This window comes from Panthera uncia, chromosome B1, assembly GCF_023721935.1.
Source record: "Panthera uncia isolate 11264 chromosome B1, Puncia_PCG_1.0, whole genome shotgun sequence".
Classification (NCBI taxonomy): domain Eukaryota; kingdom Metazoa; phylum Chordata; class Mammalia; order Carnivora; family Felidae; genus Panthera; species Panthera uncia.
In genome coordinates this window covers 81,272,350-81,277,853 of record NC_064811.1, presented here as the reverse complement: position 1 = coordinate 81,277,853, position 5,504 = coordinate 81,272,350, and positions in this window count along the sequence as shown.

Below are 5,504 nucleotides of genomic sequence, written 5' to 3'. Positions count from 1 at the left end.
CATAAAAATTTTAGAATTATTTGTTCTAGTTCTGTGAAAAATGCCATTGATATTTCAGTGGGCACTGCATTGAATCTGTGGACTGTTTTGGGTAGTATGAACATTTTAACAATATTAATTCTTCCATACCATGAGCATGGCATATCACTCCATTTATCCATGTCGTCTTCAATTTCTTTCATCAATGTCTTATAGGGTTCAGAGTATAGGTCTTTCACCTCCTTGGTTAAATTTATGCCTAGGTATCTTTTTTTTTTGGATGCAATTATAATGAGATTTTCTTAATTCCTCTCATAGTTATTAATGTACAAAATGCAACAGGTTTCTGTATATTAATTTTGTATCCTGTAACTTTACTGAATTTATTAGTTTTAAAAGTTTTTTTTGCTCAAAAAAACTTTTAGCATTTTTTTAATATACTAAATTTATTGTCAAATTGGTTTCCATACAACACCCAGTGCTCATCCCAAAAGATGCCCTCTTCAATGCCCATCACCTACCCTTCCCTCCCTCCCACCCCCCATCAACCCTCAGTTTGTTCTCAGTTTTTAAGAGTCTCTTATGCTTTGGCTCTCTCCCACTCTAACCTCATTTTTTTTTCCTTCCCCCTCCCCCATGGGTTTCTGTTAAGTTTCTCAGGATCCATATAAGAGTTAAAACATAGGGTATCTGTCTTTCTCTGTATGGCTTATTTCACTTAGCATAACACTCTCCAGTTCCATCCCTGTTGCTACAAAGGGCCATATTTCATTCTTTCTCATTGCCACGTAGTACTCCATTGTGTATATAAACCACAATTTCTTTATCCATTCATCAGTTGATGGACATTTAGGCTTTTTCCACAATTTGGCTATTGTTGAGAGTGCTAGCATTTTCTATATATAGTAACATGACATCTGTAGGTTGTGACAGTTTTACTTCTTCCTTACCAATTTGGATGCCTTTTCTTTCTTTTTCTTGTCTAATTGCTGTGGCTAGGACTTCCAATATTATGTTGAATAAAAGTGGTGAGAGTGGCCTTCCTTATCTTGTTCTTGATCTTAGAGGGAAAACTTTTAGTTTTTCACACTAAGTATGATGTTAGCTGTGAGTCTGTCATATGTGGCCTTTATTATATTGAGGCATGTTCCTTCTATATCCACTTTTTTAAACATTTTTATCATAAATTGATATTGAATTTTGTTAATTTCTGCATTTACTGGGATGATAGGATTTTATCTTTTGTTTTATTAATCTAGTATGTTCCATTGATTTGTTTGTAGATGTTAAATTATCCTTGCATCTCTAGAATAAATTCCACTTGATCATGAATTATGATCCTTTTAATGTATTATTGAATTTGGTTTACTAATACTTTGTTGAGAATTTTTGCATCTGTTTTGATCAGAAATGTTGACCTGTATTACTATTATTACTATTATTATTATTATTCTTTTTGACAGTGTCTTCGGTTTTGGTATCAAGGTAATGCTGGCATCATAAAATGAGTTTGAAAGTATTCCTCCCTCTTCAATTTTTTTGGAATAACTTGAGAAGGATTGATACTAACTCTTTTTTAAATGTTTGGTAGAATTTAACTGTGAAGCTGCCTGGTCCTTGTTTTTTAAAGATTTTTTAAATTACTGATTCAATTTCATTACTTGTAATTGGTCTATTCAGATTTTTCTATTTCTTCATGATTCAGTTTTACAAGGTTCTATATTTCTGTGAATCTATCAATTTCTTCTAGGTTCTCCAATTTGTTGGTATAATTGTTCTAGTAGTCTCTAAGAAAAGTTTTTTTCTTTTCTTATTGCACTAACTAGGACTTCCAGTAAGATGGTTGAATATATATGTGTACTTTTAATGTTCTGTATTCTTTTCTGAGTTCTGTCACTCTTCACATCTCTTCTCCAATCACTTTATTTCTCAGGGTTTTTTTGTTTTGTTTTATGTTGTTTTACCTTTTATCTCTAAAATTTTTTTTCCTGTTTTGAAATATTGGGTTATATTTTTCATATGCTTTTCTCTACTTCATATTCTATGATAATAATTTAAAAAGGATTCAATAATAATCCTTTTGTCATATGTTTTTAAGCTAAGTGAATTATTCTTCACCTTTAAGAAAGAGGGGCAGGTATAATAGCTTTTCTAGCCTCATAGTTCTAAAGCTTCCTTTTCTCATGTTTTCATAAAATGACACTTATATATCATTGTCATTTCTGAGCTCTGTCTCTTCCCTCTACTTTTATTTTGACCTGCATTTTTCTTTTCCTCTATTGTTCCTGTCCTGTTCAATTTGGATTTTACTCCCAGAAATTTCTTACTGTTGGGTTTTGTCCAAGAATGGACCTCAGCTTTATTAAGTTTGATGAGTTCATAAGCTCTATACCCCTCCAGCATTCTCAGACTTTCCTGCTCCTCCCTTTGTTACTCATCCTGAAATTACAGTCAACCAGTTTTGCTTCTGATCTCATACTAGTCTCCCTTGCTTTTCAGTAAATAGCTGTTGGTAGTTTGGGGGTCCTCCCACTCTCATGGCCTTCAGATGCTCTGTGGTCTTCCCACTGTTTCCTCCTACACAGATGCTGATACTAAGTTGATGGTTTGTTCCCACCTGCTCACATTTTGAGCTTTATAAGGATTCTTTTTCACTTAGTTATGTTATTGCCATGACCTGAATTTGTTGTTGTTTTGCTATCCAAGACATTCTATCTGTTTTTATGAGTAAATTCAGACTACAATGCCTCCATAGTCATCTTCCTAGAGTTTCGCTATTCATGTATTACTTGGGGAGAGGGGATAGGTTTTTTTCGTTTGTTTTGTTGTTGTTGTTTTTTAATTTTTTCTATATTTTCAAAATCAATCAAAATACAAGTTGAAATTATTATAATAGGTTGATTCTGATTTTTAGATAGCTTTCAAGTAATTTAAAAATTAATTTGTTTTGCTTTCTTAGCCTGAAATTAACATACTCCAGAGTGTTACTCTATTCCCATACCTTCCCACTTCCAACTTGCTGAAGAATACTCTCAGACTTAGTGAAATACCAGAACTAGGCTTAAAATAATGGAATTTGTGATGACTGCCCAATGTTTTCAGGCCAAACATTTGGAGGAGCTCATAGCTGTATTTATTACCATTTTGTTATTGTTGTTACAAAATTCTATCTGTAGCCCCCCTCTCACTCTATGGTATACAATCCAATTTAACAAACTGCCAATTATCTGATTGTGGTCCACATGTTCTGTTTAGCCTGCTCACTATTTAAAAAATGAACAAACAAAAGAGTTGCCAACACTTAAAAACCAGATTTCACATAAAAATCCAGTTTCCTGGCTGCTCTTTAAAAATTGAGATCTGGTGTAATTAAGCCCATATTCCTACTTAGAACTTGTGCCCTGAGTAAACAGAGAATATTGTCTCCAGTTTGTGACACTTTTCTCCCAGATAGTTTCTCTCATTTGCTACCATCCAGTTCTCATAGACATTATAGATTTGCAACGCATGAACTAGCGTCTCTTTGATTTCAAACTCTTATTTTGGCTTAAGCCACCAGATATGTGCTGTTGATTTCTAAATCTGTTTCTACTTAGACATCCTGTATACTCCCCAGAACCCACATATTCAATATCAAACTATTTTTTTTCAAAATGTAATTTCCTTCCACTATTCTTTAAATGACCCAGTTAACATAATTATATTCCTACAGTTGTCCAAATTAAAAAACCCTTAGGGTTATTCTTTCATCCTTTTTCCTCATCCTACCCACAGCTTCTCAATCATATGCCAAATTATGACATATCTTTGCTTTTATAGCTCCCAATATTTTAAATACCTTTCCCTTCTTTATATCTGGGAAAACCACTTACTTTCCAAGACGAAGCAAAATTATCCAATTTCTAAAACTGCATCCCCTGTGTCCAGGAGCATCTAGTTGCTCTTTTCCATGTATAGCCATCTCAAGTACATTATATGTTGTATGGTATTTATTTACTCTCCCAGTAGTCTATGGAGTCCTTACCAGGGCAGCGATTATGATTTAGTTATCTCTGTATCAACAGTACTAAGACAAAAACATGGAACTCAATAAATGTGTCAAAAAACAAATACATGAATCTTACAAATCAATGAAAATGAGATTATTCCATGTCATGAATTTACCTTCCTGTACTTTCTATATTATGTTTCAATCTTTGGTTAAATTGCCCCCTCCCCCCTTTTTCTTGCTGGTACTTTTTTGGGGGCTTGCTTTGGATTAACAGAATCATTTAAAACCGTGCACCATATGATTGTAACGTTAAATGGCTGTATCAAAAGAAAACTTATTGACTCCACCATGACAATATAAGGGATTTTAAGGTAACTTAAAAGTTATGCTTTAAATAGCTAAGGATGCCAGGTATTAACACTGAAAAAAATATATAATTACTCATAAACAGAATCCTGAGGGGCACTGAACAGCTGTTGAAAAATTTGGCACATCACTATGCCAGCCTGAGTTTAATGACCTACATGTGAAGGGCTACATATCCGATTACTAATCCTTCCTCAGCTACTCTTTGCCCTGATACAGAGGCAGCTGAAAAAAGATGCCCTACTAACATCAGAAATGGATCCAGACTTTGTTGTCAATGTTCAGTTAAAAGATCTTTTCGATTTAAGATGAGGAACAAACAAGGAATGACCCACAACAGTGTTGCAGCTGACATAGTTTTTCAAGTAAAATTTGAAGGTTGAAAGCAAGAATGACTTCAGTTTTGTGACTAGAAAACTCAAATTCTGAATTTAATTTTCTGGTCATTAAAACCTTTAAACATGTTCAAATATGCTTTCAAATATCAAAAATTATTCACTTCACAATTCTTTCCATACCAATTTGGCAGTCTTCTATTCATCAATTCAAACTTCATTCTTATCTTCAAATTCTGCAATTATCACCTATGAGAAGTAGGCCAAAAGCAAAACTAAATAGAAAATGAGTCTATTAGATTATGTTTCAGTTCTCCCTCTGTTGACTGGGTCTATTTATAGCAAAGAAGATCATATAAGGTCACGTATTATAAACAATGAAATGCCACATGATGTTTTGCAAAATAGCGTAGGAAAAATAGCTCAAGGAATGAATGGAGACTAAGATTTATGGCTACAATGATGAAAAAAAGTTTAAACATTCTAGATTAAACGCATCTTACTGGGAATTTGACTCACTCTTTAAATGTGATTTTCCATGAGTTGTGTGAAATTATGTGATGCAACCTTCTTCCGTACAAATTATGGCTGAGGCGAGCTACGCTTTCCTTTCATCTCCAGCAGAGAATTAAGAGCCCTCCATCAGTGTTTTCGCATTTAAAATTTGTAACACTAGGTATGCCTTAACACCCCTCCTCCATCCCCATAGGAATACATAAATGGATACATGCCCGCCAAGTACACATTTGCCTTCAGGTGGAAAAACAGACACCACTATAAGCATGTCCCTCTCCAAAAACCCTAACTCTAGACCCCGCCCAACATAAAACTCC